At 40.0% G+C, this 22,799-nt stretch overlaps 1 protein-coding gene across 1 annotated transcript in view; it reads right to left on the bottom strand.

The window, feature by feature from the left end:
• The window catches only part of Rhp (GTP-Rho-binding protein rhophilin), an 83,717-nt gene that overhangs the window by 31,132 nt on the left and 29,786 nt on the right, over nt 1-22,799 (bottom strand). The window lies entirely within an intron of this gene.

Consider the following 22,799-nt stretch of genomic DNA (forward strand, 5'->3'; position numbering starts at 1 on the left):
TTGCCAACAGCCACTGGGGCACGAGATTTAAATCAACCTAATCACACACACGCGTTCCCATACCCAATGTCGGGAGGTTGGATATGGAGCATTTGCAAAGTTGGCGAGAGCAAGACGAGGCAAGAAGAGAAACCAGAACCGAGTAAAGCTATGAAGGACCGAGACCGAAAACACACCACCATTGGGGGGCTGGAAATACTGTGTGATAGCAAGCGCGGACTCGATATGTGTACTCTTACACTGTGAGATCATAACTGGCATCAACCGGATCCTCAGGATAGGGGTGTGGAGGTATTGGGGGTTGAGGGGCATCATGCTAATTCCCCGAAGGAAACCGTCGATCAACTCGCCATGCGGCAACAATCACCACGAGAGAGAGAGGGAAATCCCCCGCAAGACCTTTTTATTTTTCCTGCCCGGACTTGCCTTCTCCTACCCCATCTTTACTGCGGCGACCTTCTCAAGTTTTATTCTATCTAATGCCAAACTATCTTATTCAGGAAAAAATGTCCCAATCGATTGGGTGGTTGGGGGAAGGGAAGAATAATTGGACAGTAATTCTTTGGCACAATTGGCCATCGGTTTTAACACAGTATGCATCAAAGATAACATCCTGCTCACACACACACACACACACACACACACATATATATATATATATATATATATATATATATATATATATATATATATATATATACACACACACCAGACGGTTACCAGAAAAATAGGGGTGCCAGGCATACCAAACCTCGCCCAGCAACAGCAGAAGCAGCGTTTCTCAATGATCAATGACCTTGAATTCTAATTTTCAATTTTTGACAGACATTCAAAGTAGTATGGATTTCAAATCTATTGCGATGGATATTATTATAATTGATATATAATACTCGTATAAAGATCCTTTTTGTCTTGGTTTAAAGTAAATCGGACAGCCACTGACCTTCACCTCTGGCCTTGACCAATTAGTTCCAAGAATTGACACGACACACAAGCACCATTAGCTATCTCTCCATACTTTTAATGCCAAGTGGTTCATCCATTTTTGCTGTCATATTGCTCAAAAATACAATCAACCTCAATCAACCTTAATCAAAGAGAAAAATATCGCTAATAATGCCTTAACTGAAACAGATGTTAACTGACGTGAGAGGTACTGAACACAATAGCATCGCAATCGCCATGTAAGCATATATAACCTGCCCACAATACCCTTATGGTGACCGAATATACGAGAAGAAACAAAAGACGGGTTGGGCTACTTCTGTCCTCATGTAACAAGGGAGGCACCTAGCAACGTCCAGGCGAGTTATTGCATAACATAAAACCTTGATGATCTCTTCACTATCTAAGAAGGTCCATTAGTTAACAGGCGACTTACGTAGCCTTCAGGAGACTTGCCAAAAAGAGACCAACGACAGGCATCATCCGGTTGGGAAAGAAGTGGAGATCCGGAAACATCCGGATGACAGGATGGTCCGGATTAATATTACTGGTGTAATCACATGATCTCTTCGCTGTCATTAGTAAACAGGCGACTGACGCAGCCTCAGGAGAATTGCCAAGGGAATTAAACAACAGGCTTCATCCGGCTGGGAAAGCTAGAGAACCAGAAACACCCGGATGAGATGATGAACCGGATTAATAGCATTGGTACGAACCATACGTGGGGGTGGGGTGGTCATTGACCCAAAGATTGTCATTATACAAAACATTCACATTCTTTGTTTGGCAATTCCTCTCTTATTTTACTCAAGAAAATGTATTAACTGTAAGCTAAATACTACATATGTATCACGTATTCGAAAAGAAAACAATCATAATGACGTTGAGAGTACTTTAGAGCGGGTTAATACTTTTGCTCGTGGCTGCACCTTGAATTGTGGGTACATCGATTATTTTATTTACATGATATTAGTTTTTTATCATAAGAAAATAAACACATAATGAACGAGACTGCAAGAGACCATAAGACCTACACTAGGCAGTTCCATGTCCATTGCCACCTATCATCCCCTTATCTAACCTTCTCTTAAAACAACCGATTGTTTCAGAGCTCACTACATGGTTGCTAAGACTATTTCAATCCTTGGCCACTCTATTGGTAAAACAGTCCTTGCCTATTTCCTTCTTAAATCTATCAGTAGGAACAAACGGACTACATGTTCAGCCACGAATGACCTATTTGCATGCACTTTCCCGAATGCCACGGGTCAGATCTGGGTGTGACCAGACTGAAGTGACTGGTCAGGAGCCTACGCCTGAAGGCACTTTGTTGCTGCGGCCGAAGCCGTAACTTCTGCCCAATGCGCTTCTTGGACTGTTGTCTCTGATAACAGTCATTACTAAGAATCGGAAAGGAGTGCAGGATTCGAACCTGCAGCGTACAGGCCTGACTGAACGTCATTACAAGAAATTGGGTTCGGGTCTGGTAAATATTACAAATGGCGGTGCACAAGAATGCAAACCTTCTCAAGCATAAACAACCAAAGAACAAATGAACACATGTTATTAATGACATCAAACACATTCACTACTTTCTACCAGTCTCACTGGGGCTTTGGAGGAGACTGTAAGAGACCATAAGCCCTACACTAAGCAGTTCCATGTCCATTACCACCTATCATTCCCCCCCCATAAAGTTATCTAATCATTCGTTAACCACACACAGACAAACATTCAATCTCTTTTAAGGATATTTGAGGAATACATTTCCCATACAGATGCATTGATATGTTGAACAATATGGAAGAAAGATTAGTCATGAAACTATAAATTTTAATACAGAGACGTCTATTCCAACATCACGCAAACACATTTTTCACTTTTTTTTTTGCATTTATATATATATATATATATATATATATATATATATATACATATATAAATATATATATATATATATATATATATATATATATATTCCTACGGGATGGTTACGTTAGGTTAAGGTAGGTTACGTCAGGGTAGGTTACATAAGGATAAGAGCTATTGGACAACGTAAATTTCATGTTGAAGATCCGTGCATGCGTGATTCTGTAATTTTACCGAAACGGTGCCCCAACAAATATAGTTCTTATCTTATATATCACAACTATTTCAATACATTTATGCATGTAAATGTATACCAGCACTAAGATCACAATAAACCAGTCGATACCACAAAATAAACATCCTGGCGACATAAATAATATGGATGTGTTTCTTAATGCCTCAGTATCCACAATAAAATACAAATAGACACCCGCTATAGAAATATAATACACCTATATTTGCAATATCTAACAAATGCTCGTAACTGTATAAATGCAAAGACTGACATGAAAGAGATCCTGTTGGATTTAACAATGAAAAGAGCAATTTGCTGACCTTTCTGTGGACGACGGGCTCTACCCGAAGGTAAGCGAGTGAGCAAGCAGTTTGCGGATTATCCCACATAAAAATCCACGCAGGAAGGATATACACACATTAAAATGCAATAAATCAAAACAAAAATTATAAATAAATATATAAGATTGTAAATAACTTAATGAATATACAAAGAAAAGAATAATAACAAAAAAGGGTTTGCCGGGAAAGACGCCGAAGCCTGTCGGGCGAAGGTTGTGGGGGTGAGGTGGGGGGGGGGCGGCGAGTTTCTGGTCTCACGTCAGCTTCGCCGCTCATCTCAACGTTCTCCTCCTCAGTGGTGTCCACCCGTTTTTTTTTTCTTTCATAACACCAACTCCCCTGCCCTCCCCATCCCTGATCCAAATATCAACAGAACTGGCTCGTCCTCTTTTTGCCTAATGTGTCGGCTGTCCGCTGTACGGGACAACCAGGTTCCACGGGAAAATAAAAATAAAGATGGAAAAAAATTGTGGACATATGTCATTTTCTTCTTCGGCAATATATATGTATGATGTGATATATTTGAGGTAGAATTATCTAGTCCAATTTTCTTTTTCTTTGTATGATAATATACATCACAATTTAGAACTTAACAAGTTTGACTAGTGCCATTTAGGAAACTGTGATTTCCACAATTTAATTTTGCGCTTTGGTATGCTCTCATCTATATATAAAATGAAAATGTGTACAAATATATATTTTATGAAAAAGAATGTCGGTGCAGCATTTAATTTGCCCAGTAATTTTGAACTACAGTCGATGAACCATGAAGAAAAATTATTTTTCCCGAGAAATTTGTTTCCACAACCTCTGATACTTTACCATTATTGGAAATGCACGCTTCCTTCCGTCTTCGTAATTTCACTTAACTTTTCATCTACTTGTGAATACTGACACACACACACACACACACACACATATATATATATATATATATATATATATACATATATATACAGTAATTCACCATATCTAACATTTTCAAAATTTATCCTAATATTCAAATGACTGCCTTTCCGATTTATTCAAACTGGGAGGACAACCAAAACCACAATCATACTAAACTTATTACAAGCAGGCTCAACTTTGGCACGTTAGTTTCTCTAAATAATAAGATTATCGAGATGAATTCATAAAAGGTTCTCAAGAATACTTCCTGTGTGGAATGTGTTGAACAATGAGTCTTCCAATCACAGAAAATCGATAATTATTACTAGGATGTACGTCATGTATTACATACCAAGGTTTATATCTCATTCACAATCACACGAGAGGATGCAGCATCTGGGTCTGCATTAATTCATGAAGACTGGATTAGTAAGCATATTTCTTGTAGTCTTCACAGACAGAAGCATAGACAACATGTTGTGACTCATCGACCTTTTTTCAAGGTGCAGTCGAATGGAGATTACTTAAGGTTTAAAGAAAGTTTCCTAACCATGTACGGTACTACCTCGTAACGTTTCCCCCCCACATCGACAAAGCCACCCAAGGCCGCCAAGTCTGCAAGCCTTTTGCATAAACACAAACCGAAGGGCACCTCGTAGCAAACGTAAAACAATAGATAATTATAAACGAAATTATTAGAGAAACTTGCCGAGTTGGCAAGATCCCTTTGGCCTCGTTGAATTAGTTACCAGTATTTTCATCTGACTCGAACGTTGTGTTCGAGGAAAGCATACAGGAGCAGTACTACAAGACATAGTCTTGTCTACAATCTTGCAAACCAAGAGACTAAATTTAAATTTTAATTTAGCTAAGACAAGGTTAAGATCCAGATTTACCAGACAAATAAAAGAACCCAGAGCTGACGTGGGATTCACCATGTGCAGCTAATGTAATGAAAATATATGCCCTCTAAACCACTAAATGGTTTAAAATTAGGATATATTCAGACTGGTAGCTATACAGTATGCCATGCCTTGCAAATATTCTGTCAAATATTTTTAAAACCAAAGTAATTTCCTATTTACATATCATGTGATATGGATGTTATTTTCATAGACTTACAAACCTAATTTCCTATTTACATGTTATCATGTAATATATTTTCATAGACTAACAAACCTGAAGTGTATGTAACAATGAACTCATGTCGATACGCTATAAATTCGGCGAATGTACCGGATAGCACTTTTATTTTGAATATGGATACCGTCAGGATATCCAATTCCGCTTCCCTGTCACTCGGTAACGAACAAAAGGATCAGAATCTAATTCCGCTTCCCTCTCACTCGGTAACTAACAAAAGGATCAGAATCTATCTCGATTACCCCTTCCCGTATAGCGACTGGGGATTCCACTCTCGCTGCCGGGGATGGGATCAGCACTCCATCTATCATCTCGAAGGTGCAATCTGAACCTCTTCGCTACCGTGAGACGGGGGTACCACGGATATCAACAAGATAACCTGGCAACACCAGGTATGAAATAAAACTCCCAACACCGTACGAGAAGGGGGATTATCGATACAGAAAAATGGAAGAACTACTCAGCGGCATCATGAAGAGAAAACCGTTACGAGGTTCGGAAGGAGTCAAGTTAAATGGTCCAAAATAAACGACATACCCTCATGCGCCTTCTCTAACACCCTTCCTTGCCCTTCTTCACTGGTCTATCAACCCCATCTTCCTCTGTCACACTTTCTCCCTTTCACCCCCTTACTCACACCTTCCTTAGAGAGTGACTGCTGAGAGAGAGAGAGCAATCATCCTAGTAATAACTTATATATTTCTTGTGCGGCTTATAGCTCAACAAGCTCCACACAAAAAGTATCCTTGAGAAATATTTACGAATTCATCTTGATCGTATTATTATGAGAAATTAATGTGCCACAGTACAGCCTGCTAGTGGTAAATTTATTTTGGTAGCAGTTTTGGTCAGCCTCCCTTTTTGAATAAAAACACCAGCCGGCAGTCCCAATAAATATATGTGATGAATCAGAAAGGCAGTAATTTGAACATGAGAACATAAGAATTAAGGAGACTGGAAGATACCACATGGCATACAGTATGCAGTTCCATGTCCCTTATCACTTATCATCCCCATATATAGTTGTCTAACCTTTTCTTAAAACAACCAATAGTTTCAGCGCTCACTATATGATTACTAAGTCTATTCCATTCATTAATCATTCTATTGGTAAACCAGTTCTTGGCCATTATTTGAATATTAGGATAAATCTTAAGAATAGTAAATATGCTGAAATGAGACAGACGATAAATCACATGGGCAGCTCGGGAGAGGACCCGGAACGAAAAACCAACCGACATGGATGAGATAGCAAGACTGTTGGTGACGTAGAGAGACACTGGATGAGATGGCGTTCCGGAGTCGCCGTCGGGGGGGGGGGGTAGGCTTTGATAACGGTTATTTCCTTCCCACTTAAAACTGCTAGCCCTCTCCCAGGGATATGTGCCACCCGCAGGGATGGCAAGAGCTTCAGCACTTCACCCCATACTATACAACACATTATGGAAGACTACATAGTACACAATCATGGACGCCAGCAGCACAATATATACTCAATGAGGGATTTATGGGAAATACCGTTCCAACCATGGAGACAGGACTGCTCGGCCAGGCAGTCTAGGGAACGACAACAACTCTTCACCCCACCCGACCCCACCCCGTTCCTTGCACCTCGCTTTCTCAAATACATTCCTTGCTAAAGAGAGAGAAAAAAATACTTCCTGCCTTTTATTTCCATTAGTCCTTCCTTAGCCTCTTTTGCACTTACCCTGTCACAGCTGTTCCCCATTTACCATCCTTATTCCTATTTTCTTCCCTCTGTCCAACTTCCTAGCGACTCTGCCTTTTCATCCTCACCTTCTCCTCTTTCACTTTTTTCTTCGCCTTCTTTCTTGTCTCGTCTGAACATCTGTGGACCCGTTCCTTTCACCTACTTCCTTCCTATTCACTCGTCTTATGTAACATCTTTTTCCAATCGAGACAAAACACTTCCTTTCTTCCTCCTCCTTTCTTTCCTTCCTCTACACTACACGTTTACTCTCCCCGCAATAGCATCCACGCTGCATCACCATCCTCCCCACCCAACCCCATCTTACTCGCTACCGGTTATTTTGCTCATTTTAACTTGGCGAATACGTACACGACCAAAAATTCTTTGACACATCTATTACAAATACTGGTAGAATGCATACATCAACCTATAAGAATAAATGGATATGCTGAACAAACAAATGAAAGTGCACGTAACCCAACTAGATTGGAGGGCTCCAAAGATTCAACGTCATCCGTGAAGAAAGTATCTAAGTTCAAATGAACCATCTATAATCCTCTTCTTCCATCCGCCTATTCCTTTATTAACTAAACGCACTACCATCACAGTCAACATCAACAATGCACTACTTCCTCCTCATCGCTCTCCAATCTCGTCTCTCTCTTCTCGTCCCTTCTCAGCCCAACTCCCTTTCTCTCAGCTTTCACTCCACCCGACCGACCCACGCCGTCGTCGTTACTGCCCGCCCAGCTTGACACCCTCCTCCCTCCCTCCTTCTCTCCCTCCCTGCCCAACTGTTCAGGTGGTATATACTGTACTTCCCGTACGTGCTACAGCTGCACTCTTCTTCTTCTTCCTCTTCTTTAAGGGTCGACCCACTCCCTTCCACTTTCTATACCATGGTCATTCTGTTGTCCTCAGATAAAAGTGACACTGCTGCATCACGGTGGAAAAAGTGATTGTGTGTGCGTGCGTGCGTGCGCGCGCGTGTGTGTGTGTGTGGGCGGATATAAGGAAGAAGGAAAATTTATTCAAAACTGGAGTAGAAGAATAAGCATAAAGTGGAGGTGAAAGAGGAGTGGAGGAAAAATAGAACACGGAGGAAGATGAAGAGGAGGAACGCGAAAAGACAGAGAGGTATTATGAAAGAGGAAAGTGAAGACAAAGCAAGAAAGGCGGCGAGGTGAGAGGGAGAGAAATGGAGAGACAGACGAAGAAAGGATAAGAATAATCTTTCTCAGTTTCTTTCCATGTCCGCTAATTTCTTCTTTAATCCCACACTAAGAAGTCTCCTCTGTCGATTATTTTTTCTCCTTTCACATTTCTAATTACTATAACATGATAACATCACCCCTTTGTTTTACTTATGTTGGCAGCTCCATTTACTGTAATCTATCTTCGTAGTTCACCTAGGAACTTATGTATTAGCTGTTCTTTGTTTTCCTGGAGCGAATAATGTTTTCGATATTTTCCCCCATAATATTTTTCGCCGATATTATGAAATGCCATTCTTACAATCGTTAACTATTCACATCTCGCTCGTAATCTTCTTGGATTTTTCAAGAGATAAAATATTCATAAACACTCTCAAGTACCTTTACTCCTTCGCTTTTGTTAATTTCTCATCCCATAGTTTACTGGTGGTATTTTCTAACGTTTGCTAATTTCTAATACTGTAGCATCTCTCATCTATCACAGAATGGCAGGAGCATTGGATTTAGGATAGCAAGGCATATCCACGACACCCCAGGAAAAGTAAGTGTGTGTGTGTGTGTGTGTGTGTGTGTGTGTGTGTGTGTGTGTGTGTGTTTGACGGGTGGGTGTCTTAAACCTACGCTACTCCTTAACATGTAGATTGTAGAGAATCAAGGATCACTCAGCGGGAAAGGTCTTACTCAAGACAGGCTAAATTACACCTGAAATAAAACAGCCTGGTGACAGCCAGAACGAAATACAATATTTCCTTCCAAAATATAAATGTATGCATTCATATATACACCGAAAATATGCACCAACAATCAGGGCTTCTTTGAGAAAGTTTCATCCCCTTGGCTGTTGAAAACAGCGGCAGCAAGCCCAAAACAGAAAACACATCCATCTCCCCAGAAAAAAAAGGGTAGTGATATCAGATATGTTATAAAGGCTTGTTCGAGGCAGAATCACTTCATAGGCAGAATAAAGATTTGTGTTAGTTTAGAACATATGCTGTGGTTTTCTATATCCTCTACTGCTACGAATTACTACATAAATGTAATTTAGAAATATTCAATTAATTTCCATCTGGAACGATTTAACACGACAGAGTTTAAGGCAAATTATTATGTCTTAGTATTTGATGCACCAGTAATGGAATTAGGTGCGCTCACGGGTACAGCGTATGCTCATAATTCACTTTCCTTTTCACGTTTAATCTCTGTACGAATATGTTCATTATGATTCTCAAGCATAAATCCAGGATACAGCCTAGGCGTATACCACCTCGTTTCCAAAATCTATGTCCAGCAGTGTTTGACTAAAAAAATATATTTATTTACACGTAAATGTTACACAAAATCAAACGTAGAACGACACGTAAAGGTGGCAACATCATAGTACTTGTCACTTTTCCGTTGCACTTCTTTGAGACACTGCACGCTCTCCCAGCACTACACTCTCAAACTAATGGCCGTTACAAACTACAGCTTCTTCGGTCGTGATTTATCAACATTCGAGCGCTCTCCTAGGATGAAGTGTAATATATTTGTCGGAGAAATTCAAAACCGAAAACTACTTTGCGGCAGGCTCCTCCAAGGGTGTTGTGCGGCTCAGAAGAATCGACTCTCACACAATAGATTTACTTCACTGCATCTCATTGAAGGAACCTAATTAAGATACAAAAACCAACAAGCTGAAGCAGATATGAATAGCCAACCCAACTTATTCAGTAATATCAAGATAATGAAGACTTCAAGAGGGCGGAAATATGGTACGGCGGCAAATTCTTGGAGCTCTTACTTGAACGTCAATGTAAAGTGTTAAAAAGATATTGACACCAAATATTATTACACGTGACAGCAAATCAATGCAGTCACATTCAAATAATACCTTAAATAACGATACTAATGTTGGGAAGGAAATGGCAATTGTAACGGTCGATGAAACGGTTAAGAAGCTCACGAGTGCGGGAGTTGTTATGAGATGTATGAGTGAAACTGGAGCAAGCACGAAGTGAACCATGACGACAGCATACAAAATATAGGCACGGTAGGAAATAAAACGGTTCAGACAACCTGAAATGAAGAGTACTGGTACATTATATTTTCAAAACAATTGTAGATAATATGGTTACACAATGGTTCTGATCTGTTTTGATGAAGAAACAAATAAGACGGAGAAATAACATATGGTCTGGAAAGGCGGAAAACTTGTATCTCTTCATGAAAACTGATGCACTGAATGATGGAAAGATTTGACATGCGGCGTGAAGCAAGGAACAAAAACTGAAAATACTTTTGTCTGATGTTAAAAATGATCGGGGGAAAGAGAAATACAAGACGTACGTGCAAGACCTGTGGAAATGAAGGAAGTAATTACAAGAAGAAAACAGATCTTAAGATACCACTGCCTGTGCAAAGCCAACAGTGGATATTTCATCATCACATTACGCGTCCAGGTCAAAAGGAAAAATAAACTATTGTTTGAAGAACCGACAAAAGTATAGATTGCAGCTAACGTTTGTGACGTGAAGTGTGAAGGTGAAAGGACTGTGAATGGAGGCATATGGGATCCTGGGACGAACCAGGAAGCCTGTGAAGAACATATCTTCAGGAAATAGGGAGGGAGTGGGTGGAGTGTGTCGCTGGCAGATGGGCGGTGAGGTGGAGCAGGGTGGGTGACTACGTGCGGGAGTAAACAAACACGAGATGTGGCGAGAGCGCGCCCCGACACAGAATTTAGAGCGAACAAACAGTAAAGAAAAAAACACACATATAAATGACAGAAACCTTAGCAGAAGGCAGGCAAGGGACGGGTACTGTAGTGCACAAGGCTTGCCAATGAGGGCAAGGCCGGAGGTAACAAAATATAATCAGTAACCTACATGCAGGAAACCAAACATGTCAGGCGTATGTCGATAATACGAGAATGCCTAGTAGACCTCACCATATACGGTAGAACTAACATTTGGACCGGAGTGATCTGTTGAAAAAAAGGGAGAAGGTGTTTGAGGTGGATATGGAGGAGGAGGCTGCGAAAGAAGAAGAGGAGGAGAAATTGGTTTTATGAATTGTCCTTTACCAGCACTTCTATCCTTTCGGACAATCTCATGCCGGAGGAGGAGGGGGAAGAGGAGGTAGAGGTGAAGAAGATGGACAGGGATGAGGAGGAAGATCAGGGTGTGGAATAAGAGGAGGAAGAGGATCAGGGTGTGGAGGAAGAGGAGAAAGATCTGGGTGTGGAGGAAGAGGGGTCACGACAAAATGGAGGAAAATAATACGTTAACGAGGAGGATGAAGAAGAGTAGCAGGTGGAAAATAGAAAGATGGAGGTAAACATCTGAAAACATAATAACGAAAGCAAATGACACATTCACAAAAGGAAAACAAAATCAGACTAAACTGGTACAACAGAAGTTATGGGGGATTTTTCTTTTAATAATCTGAGCGGAGTTGGGTAGCTTATGTAGTGTAGAAGGGTAATCGACAACAGCTGCATTCAATTACACTGAGACGGGGTCATATCGAATCACAGTGAATGTCAATCCATAATTCCAATAAGCCCGAATGGGAGAACACATGCATCATCTACAAATAAACCTGTCACTAGTAAAAAGTAATGCTGCTGACCAGGAAGAGTGGGCGAGATTAAGAAATCATGCGAGGTAAGGGGAACTTATGATTATGGATATGTTAATTAAAAAAAATGTGAGCGAGAAATTTAACAGTGTGAACTTCATGTTAACCTCACACTTCAACCTTGAACGACCATGAGCGCATCCATTCAGGGTTCATTAGAAGACGAAACGTGAACAGTTCAGTCTTAGCGCCATTAGTGGTTTGCCTCGTTCTTGACACGACATGACGTCACCAACCTACTTGCCAGAGAGCACCAAACAAGGAACACTACACATGCATTCGCAAAAGTACTTGTTGTTGTTGTTTTTTGTGTTAGCGTGTACGTATTATATTTCTGAATGGTTATGCAACGATATTTGTGCGAAAATGGCTGAAAATTAATGTAGAAGAACGAAAAACACTTCCTTCTGTTTCCATTATTTGGTAACTAAAGTGGAAAATCTTAAATGTTCTATCAAGCAGGAAATAATTGGAAATCCTATTCAATGTTGATGACAATAACTGTTGCTTCGAATTTCACTGACGGGGAGGAAAACAAAAGGAACAGTTACCAGTCATCACTTCTTAATTAAAACAGTGAATGGAAATATTCGAAGATGATAACTGGATCTGAAACCAGTCCGGGGACTAAGTGCCAACCCCTTGGGATCCCAAGGCATTCCAGGTGGAAATTAAAGGATGCTAACGAGTTTTGGAGATGAGGGGAGGGGACAACGTAAACATGAGTCCTGTGTCCACAATGATTAAATGTAGAAATTATTAGAAGTGAAATATATAAATTCCATGGAACATGATACTTAAAATATATATATATATATATATATATATATATATATACAAAAATAAATAATTTGGGCACATAAAAAATCTATCTATATACCAAGGACCTTTCCCCTTTATAAGAGAGGTATACACATAAAAGACAAAATAATATATTTATAAAACCACACTTGGCGTCTTTTTCTAACCACTTCGCTACCACGGAAATGAATAACGGCCAAAACGTCACTGGCTGGCACGGCCGAATATAATGCTTCCATTCTGGTCCGCCAAAAGTAATCCTCTCCTTCGGTCCTGTGCTGCTTACATCCAGGTTGCTTTATTTATTCCTCTTCTGTCTATCTCCGCATCCACACCGTCCATCCATCTCATTCGAGGTCCCCCTCTGGGTCTTCTTCCAGGCATTCTACCCATCATAACTCGTTTTGGAAATCTGTTTCTCCATACGCGCCACATGCCCAGCCCATCTCAATTTTGTTCTATTTATAACATCTGTTATTTTCTCTTTAGTCAGTTCTCTCAGCTCATTATTGTGTCGTCCTCTCCACCTATTCTCATTTTCATCAAAAACTGGTCCAGTAATTAGTTTCAATATTGTATTCTCAAACACCAGTAGTCTTTGTTCCATTTGATTTTTTAAGTTCCATGTCTCACTGGCATATGAAACTATTGGTCGTGGAACTGAATTGTAGATTCTTAGTTTTGTAAAAGCCTTGTGAGTTAACGAAACCAACAGTGAGCCTCGGAACATGTTTGACTCTACTGATCACAATGTGGCTTAAAACACAGAGGTAAAATTCCAGAACCAAGCAAACACGGATAAACATGAAACTTACGTTGTCCAATAGCTCCTAACCTAACATAACAATTCCACATAATTTTTTACCTTTTAAAGGCAATTAATAAACAAATGAGAATGTGTTGGCGTGATACTGGAATAGAACCAAAATTCAATATCACTTATGACGTTGGAGGAGACTGCAAGAGGCCATAAGGCCTACACTGGGCAGTTCCATGTCTATTGCCACCTGTTTTTCCTAACAATAAAGTTATCTAACCTCCACTTTCAACAACGAACAGTTTCAGCGCTCACTACATGGTTACTGAGTCTATTCCATTTGCTAACCACTCTGTTAGTAAACCAGTTCTTGCCTATTTCCAGCTATGGGGGCTGGAATCTTTATTGATCCTTGTAAATTGACTTTGGAAGCCCTACCCTGTAAATCTTGTTCCTGGAAAGCGTACCGAGGACACGTAGATATTCTATCAATCCTAATCAGGATTGTATATAGAAGTTGGTCTGCGTTGGCGTGTATCTCCAGATAACATCGAATGAGAACAATAAGAGCTGCCCCACCTTGGGTAAACCCAGTCATAGCGGAAATTGCAATATGATTAACATTATACAAAGAACATTAGGTCTGTTGAACATTGCAAAGATCGGCAACCTCAAAGTACCTGAGGGTTGTTTTACTTTACGATTCGGGGTGGCTGATCTTAACAAACTAATTCTAAGGTATGTTAGGTTGGGTTAGGTTATTAATATTTACAAGCTCATCTCTAGGGATGCTACTCTTTACAAGCTAATCTGTAGGGTAGCTTATCTTTACATGGGCTCTCTGGGGGTTTCTGGTGTTTACAAAGTCAGGTCTGTTTTAATAATTTTGTGCACTTTGAGACTAATAGTCACGTAGCTATAATAGAGTCAGAACTCTCAATCTCAATCAGACCCTTGACCCTCTTCCCATTGTTTACCACCTGACCCCACATTTGAATTGATATGGTCTTATGCACATAACCTATTCAAACAAAACTCTATTCTATGAAATACCACGGTGAAGTCTGATACAACATCGGGGGTGGGGGAGCACACATCCATATCATAAACAATTACAATATAATCAACCTTCCCTTTCGTTTCAGCACTTTCGGGATGCAACGCGGCGGTTCAGTTACAATGTAAATCAGTGGGGGGTTCAGTCCTATATTCAGAAGCTCCTGTAGTCTCGAGAGAGAGAGAGAGAGAGAGAGAGAGAGAGAGAGAGAGAGAGAGAGAGAGAGAGAGAGAGAGAGAGAGAGAGAGAGAGAGAGAGAGAGAGAGAGAGAGAGAGAGAGAGAGAGAGAGAGAGAGAGAGAGAGAGAGAGAGAGTTCACATATTCAGCCATAAGAATATAGGAGAAAGGGTAGTTGAGAATATTGAAAATCCAAGCAGAATATGGATGGCCTCTGACGTAACCTAACTTAATGTAACCTAAACCTAACCTAATGCGTATGAGCACCATGTATCAAATTAAGAAATGCTTGCCATAACAAAACATCTGCAAACTGCAGCCGTTCTTTTCATCTAAATGATACAATATATTACACTGAAAAAATCTGACTACTGTGCCTTCTGTGTATATGGCGGGCCGCGTCAATGGAGGCGTTCACAAACCGCGTAATTTTTCCATTACTATGCGGTACCGCCGCGGTTTCCGCGCAGGTAAGACAGTGTGAACAGGGTCTGAAGGGCTGCTCTATCCGCCGCCAAACTGCTTAGGTCAAAGGCAATGCAGTGAGGCACAACTCCTTGAAAGAGAGGCCCGACTGCCAGGGCTGGTTTATCCCCACGTCTTCTCCAAATAACGATCTCCTTTCTCATGCACTCAGATAATTGACAGACCAGATGAAGAGAACATCCTTTACGTCCACGCCATCCTAACATTCATTCCTTATATTGTGCCCTCTCTCTTCCCAGCTCGACAGACATTCCACGCGCATCTAAGGGCCCCTTCGACCCGTCCATCCATCTCATTTGGTCTTCCTCTCAAGCTCAATCCACAACTACTTTCCACACATTTTGATGAGTTTAGGTTTAGAGTTTCTTCATACTACGCACGCGCGCGCGCAGCTGCCCACTACCATATCTTGGCCTCAGACGGAATGACTGATTACATAAGTTTTGTAGTCAACATTCTAAACACTTTGGAGACACCCCTACAGTCCAGAGTTGCACAGTATCATTTTACAGCTGGGGATTCATCGCCACTCCCAGAAGAATGGCAATAAATATCAAAAACTCTTCTTTCCCGCTATCCCCCTTAAATATCTCTATTTAATCCCCGGTCACACATTCAACATTCTCATCAAATGTTGTGAATTTTAAATGCTGGAAAACGACCTCACTTACAGTATTCTAGACTTGCCTAAGGATTAATCAACAATGTGTCTAATATTCGTATTCTAGGTTTAACTTCTCTTAGTTCGTCATTCAGCTTCTCACTAGATGACGCAAAGGTGATTTGACATTTGGAGATTCGAAAAATAGAATATTGTAACCTAAGTCTTTTCTACTCAAACGAACGCGCGGGTGTGACAGAGGCTTTACCAACTCTATGACTCTTCAGCAGATGTTGCCCCCCAAGGTTATCGATACTGAAAACCATCATACATTGATCATCCACCCGCCCCGAACTTCCTGTTGGTCACTCGTCAGCTTAGAAATTTTATTTCTAATAACAATTCTGAGACACATGAGAAATCATTGGAGAGAGAGAGAGAGAGAGAGAGAGAGAGAGAGAGAGAGAGAGAGAGAGAGAGAGAGAGAGAGAGAGAGAGAGAGAGAGAGAGAGAGAGAGAGAGAGAGAGAGAGAGAGAGAGAGAATATACCACGAGGTACCTGTTTTACTCTAACACCAGTCAACTTCATTTACCTGCATGGCGCCCTCTCGGTGGTGTGCGGTTGAAGTGGTGGAGGGGGGGAGGGAAGTTCAGTGTAACCTCCACGAGGCATTGTTATTCGACCTTACACCCTGTTATTCGGCCTTCCCCTCCTTCACCAGTAAGTTCTCCCGGTAGGCCACGGTGCCACAAAGTGCGAGACTAAAGTTTGACTCGCAAATTAATGTAAATAAAGGAAGAGAAATTTGTACGCTTCAGTGACAAGCAGACCTAACCAAGTACCATGAATAATATAACTGAAGATTTTCATTAATTCATTTACTTATCTATGTATCTATTTATTCATTTATCCATTCATCTATTTATTCATTACGATGCAGATGAATTACATACATTATATTTCTTTAACGTGCTTTGGCATCTGGTTCTTTTGTCGTTATACTAAAAAACCTCCTCACTTCAGCGACACTTTTTCCCGATAGTGTCCCAAAAAGTGTCCTCATTCTTTATAATGTCTCGTAACACTGTCAAATCCATGGAGACACTACCAGCTGTGTCTGAGAAAAGATGGCCATCGATTTTCAATTAAAGAAAAGTTTAGTCTTTTATCCCTAATCTAATCTAGTTCCCACTGCGTGTTGACAAATGTTCAAACTGATGATCACAATTTTCCAGACACAACTGACAACATGGACCAATAGATTCGACATTATGAAAATTATTTAAAAAATGGGTACATTTTGGAACACCCTGTATTGTTTCGAAGAGCGATTACATTTCTGAACACCCTGTTTTGATCTGGCTCACACCAAACTATTTCATTGTAATGACGGCAGGGCCCAGATCTAAAAGACTCAGTAGCCATTAAACCACTAGTTATAAAAGAACATAATAATTGAGGAGACTGCAAGAGGCCATAAGGCCTACACTAGGCGGTCCCATGTCCCTTACCACCTGTCGTTCCTATCCGTAAATCTATCTAATCTTCTCTTAAAAGAACCAATTGTTTCAGCGTTGACTATATGGCTACTAAGTCTAAACATCACTTTTGCCTTTGGGACATCATCACACCAAAAAGATGTAACAGGGGAACACATGACAAAACCCCAATTTGCATAGTTGACAAAACCCCAATCTGCATGGTAGACAAAACCTCAATAGGAAAATGGGTGGGGAGGGTGCATAACCTGACATAACCTAACCTAACCTATTCACTGATTGGGGTTTTGTCCGTGCACCAGAACGAAGGGATATAATTAGTAATTAGCATTATTTTCTGAATGGAAATTATTCTCCAATCATACAAGAATGCTGAGGGATTCTGGTCCGTAGGGCTGTCACCAAAGCCTCTCAAATATTGACAGCAATAAAAGTTATAGTCAATCTCCAAACCGGGGGTAGTCACTCTACTGACGCTTAGGGCAGAGCTTGTGATATATATATTTATATATATATATATATATATATATATATATATATATATATATATATATAGAGAGAGAGAGAGAGAGAGAGAGAGAGATTTCCTGACAGGTTGACGTAAGCAGAAGTAGGAAATACAGGAGTCTTAGACTGATTTTATTCATGACTAGTTTCGCAGGTATGTGAAATCGTACCTGCGAAACTAGTCAGGAAAAAATCAGACTGAGAGAGAGAGAGAGAGGGGGGGGGAGGGAGATAGTCGGGGGAGGGGCGATACCAAAACAATGGCATGTACAGTGATGATATACTGATCCTTTTGTTGATGTTGTTGCTGCTTCTGCTGCGTAGTGGCTAATAGATTTCATTCCAAGCGCGTTTCACTGTTTCTATATATGATTCATGGCAAGGATTTACCCAATTTCAATTTACCTTAATATAATACAGGAAAGTAGCAACGATCGTAGCGCCCTGTGTCTTTCTCCTCAACTGCCCTACCTAGATAAAAATTCATGATCACCTCCTCCAATTATTACTTCTAGATTTCATTCCATATACGGTTCTAGTTTGGGCTATACCACCACTTTCTAGGCTGATCTAAGAATAATCGTATTGAATAAGTATTCATATTGAAAACTGTATTTCTTCAGACACGTGCTGTTACGCCTTCTGTTCTGTCGACTCGAACAGATGGGATGGTTTGCTAAGACTTCCTAGAAAGTCGTGAGAGTTCAGCCTGGACAACAGTCATGCACAACATTAAGGGGAAACAAATTAAGCTCACACGCTTTCATAAACATAATAAACGCCATTTTCTACCCTCGTTAATTGTGCTATAAGAGGTTGATCTTTTCAACAGAAAGACATTATTAGTTTCTACGTCTGGTTCTTTTGAATGAATAAAATTTTAACCACCACAGCAGCTACGAGTGAAAACTTTTCGTCTGTTGTCGTCGTCGTCATCGTCAGCCAGCTGATGCGCACTGATTTGCCTATCTGCCTGTCTATCTGTCTGCTTGGACGTGTCATGCACCCATTACGTATTACGTAGTTTGTGACATTCCTTGCTATACGTGACAGGCAGGCCATTCTGCATAATTTGCACGCCCCCCACCCACACCCTCCCTTTGTATACCTTTCTAGTTCCTCTCTAGGGATCACTACTCTTGTTTATTATGTAAGCTTGAGTTTATTTTTTTTTCTTTGATATAACAGAAAAATATTCGGATATTACAAAAATATGAAACGGAATTATCAAAAACAATACTCTTCTTGTTTATTATGTAAGCTCGAGTTTATTTTTTTTTCTTTGGTATAACAAAAATATTCGGATATTACAAAAATATGAAATGGAATTATCAAAAAACATTCGAGTAGTATGCATTATGCATTAAATACATTTATTATTATTATTATTATTATCGTATCTTTTTCATAATTACTATAACTATTGTTATAAATTATTACTGTCATCATTATTATGTTTCTTCTAATATGATTACCAGGAATATGTGGATCAATTCGACAGGCACCATTTTTACAATTAAATAATTTCGCAAAACTCTCCCAAGGCCACAAACTAGTCGTGGCCACAATTTGACGGAAACCGCCAACTTGATGATGATATATTCGACAACAAGTTGCCGATAAATTGTACCGTGTGACCACACCGTCAGTGAAAATTGGAGAAAAAATTGTCTTGATTTATCTTGGGCCCAGCTTGGAAACCGAGTGTCAGCCACTCAGGGTTGCACCTCCAGATGGAAGTGTGGATGCTGACAGGTTTATAAAGTAGGCCGGGGAAGGTTTTTCCCTTCGATGTCCGTCATACAAACAGATAACTATTATAGGAAAATATTGTGCAATGATGCGCATTACTGGTATTACAATCACTATCATATCAATAATAATAATAATAATAATAATAATAAAATAACAACAACAATAATAATAATAATAATAACGATATATTCATCCCATCAAGATTACAAATGTAATGAGAAGTCAATACACCTATTTCCTTCCATATCCGCCGACTCCCGCGCCGAAATGTGGGAAGAGTGAGAGGGTGTGTGTGGAAGGGGGTAGGGGCATATGAGGACAAGCAAGTTGAAAGGATTGTTGCTGGGAGGACTCGGGGATAGGAGGTAGGTGTGGGGAGCGGGAGGGGGAGGGAAGGGGGCTGGCGGGGTGCGTGGTGTTGCTTGTTGACATAACATGGTTGAAGCTGCAGGGCACTTTAAAGTCAACACCACAATCCCTTCTCTGCGAACAATACCCTCGCTCACCACCTGTGTGCTAGCGACAGGGTGTCACAGAAATGAATACAATAATCTGACAGCAGCCAAAATAATAGTGGAAGTGTCATCAGGTACGGAATTATCATATAAACAGTGCCCATTGTTGTGGCCAATGCTACACGATTTTATTCAGCTCAAACGAACCCTCAATTGTTTTATTTGTTTATTTCTAAGTGGGACAGACACGGCTCTACCTCCTGCATCATTGTATGGATGACATCCCTCTTCTCTATACCTGCGCACAAGTGCCTACGAGACTGTCAAATCCCCATCCAGGAAGCCGTGCGTCAAATCCAGCTTCCGCTGCTACGGAGAACAATGCCCCTCTGCCGCGACGCGAACGTCGTCACAATATCCCTCGGCAGCATCCGATAGATACAATACACGTTCTCCACCAAATCCGTCTTCTTGAAAATACCGAATGCTTTCACCTGACACTGCACACAGCATCATCTATATTGGCGGGGAATTGCATGGTTATCTAGATTCTTGGCCACCGATGCAATTTACGTCAGCGCATGAGATAAAGACAGATAGACACCCCATGCACCAGAGCTTTTCAAACTATCATGCACCAGCATAGCGGGGCGGTCCCTTCTTCCCGATAAATCTGGGACGGCCACATACTTATAATATTTACATACATCATAAAACTCTACTGGGAATAAAATTGTAAAATTTCTGATTATATTCTTCATGTACTTGAGAAACATATAATAAAGTATTACAACTTTAATGATAAACTGTATAGTTTCCTTCCAGAAGTATTACTAAAAAATATGCGAAGTAAATTACGGTATCCACTGGCCTTCGGACGGCTATCAAAGCAATTTTAATAAATGTATTTCTAAGAAAGTTATTGTCGACAACTATTCAAGTGAAGTGAACAACAATAACGTTTTATAATTTCTACATTAATAAATTGCAGTTTACTTTCGAACTATATATTTTCACTTTTATAGTGGCGAGATTTTCAAGAAAATTACTTTCTATAAATATAATTAGAAACAAATTAAAAGAATGCCTAATTTGTGAAATGATAAAACTGATACTTCAGGCCCGTGCCCGCCAAGTCTGTCGCCGTTACACCTGTTTCCAATTACGCTGAAGACCAACGTTTCGCTGCCGATAAATAATCAGTTACGTAGCGCCCACATCCTTGAACGAGAATGGGCACTTTGACTTTCCTTCTCCACAATAAGGTATGTCCTAGATTAAATTTATATTGATTGATTGTCGCTTGTAACCCCAAAATCAAAATGGAAGACAAAAATGGCGCGCTGTGCTTTTGGTCGTATCAATATTGTTCAACAAAATAACACTCTAATTGTTTCCGATAATAACTAAGGTAACTGTTAAGCTACCATCCAAAGTACTACATTTACCAAAATTACCATTAAAGCACCTTGGTTAACAATATAAAAGTCTCTCAATTGTTTATTTGTTAATATTCGAACTACAGAGCATGACAATCTCCGAGTAAATAATTTTCTGGAGTTGTACCTTCACACTCTGGTTTTCTCTCAATAATAACTGCGCCACGGCGCCAGTTTTCTTCTTTTCAGCAATTTCAGTATCAGAGTCCATTATTGTTTACTTTGACAAAATTAACAGGACGCACAGACGCATTAATTTACGGAATAAAAAAAAAAAAAAAACATACAAGGCTAACAATATCTGTTTCTGAAGCTTGCCCGTTCTCTTGACAAGATTTCATTTGAAACCGCGTTGGCTCTGTATGTATGGTAGACAATATTTTGTAAAAGTTTGATAACAAAACTAATTTGTTAGTAATTATTAAGGTGTTTCTGATCTCGTTTTAGTGATGTAAAATAATTACAGCAATGCGCTACGACTCAGAAATGCTTTCTTGACCTATACTCGTACACTGGGCACACACACACACACACACACACACACACACACACACACACACATATATATATATATATATATATGAGAGAGAAATACGCTAATGGCAACAACTGTCATAAAAATTATCGATATATATATATATATATATATATATATATATATATATATATATACAGTATATACACAAATACACGCAGTCCCTATTCTGTATACCACAATAAGGTAAACATTTCCTCAACATTACTTGGATTCACAATGGAACTCAGGCCAACAGAATGACTGGTCAAAAAACCCCTTTGGCTATCGATTTACTTTTAACTCCAAACTTTAGCAACATCATGGTAGCGAATCGGTCAAGTGGTGAAATTTCATCCTCATGTTTCTTCCTCGTACTTTCAAGACAGCTACACAAAAACTAAAATCTAATGTCGCAAAAAAAAGTCGAAATACGCACGAATATTAACACGATAACTACTTAGTATTACCGAACACTTGTGAATATATTACTATATTTTATCACCCATTTAATGATTCAAATCTAATTGTGTTCTAGTAAAGATATATTTCATTTCATATTTTTTCCAAGTGACTTTCTTCTCTCATTCTGTCTACGATATTTTATCATATTTACTTTGATGCTCGTATGACGGTTGGAAGCGCGCCAAATTACGTTAACTGGCGTCCTACAAAGTGGCAGCAACACGCTGATAAAGGTGAGTGCCTGATGATACACGCCAATGAATCACAGCCGTGACGTAGTTATGTCGTCATATCTTCTCACCTGTGGCACCCAGTAAGCG

Source organism: Oratosquilla oratoria, chromosome 28 (genome assembly GCF_046742065.1).
Source record: "Oratosquilla oratoria isolate Oo_2021 chromosome 28, ASM4674206v1, whole genome shotgun sequence".
Lineage (NCBI taxonomy): Eukaryota > Metazoa > Arthropoda > Malacostraca > Stomatopoda > Squillidae > Oratosquilla > Oratosquilla oratoria.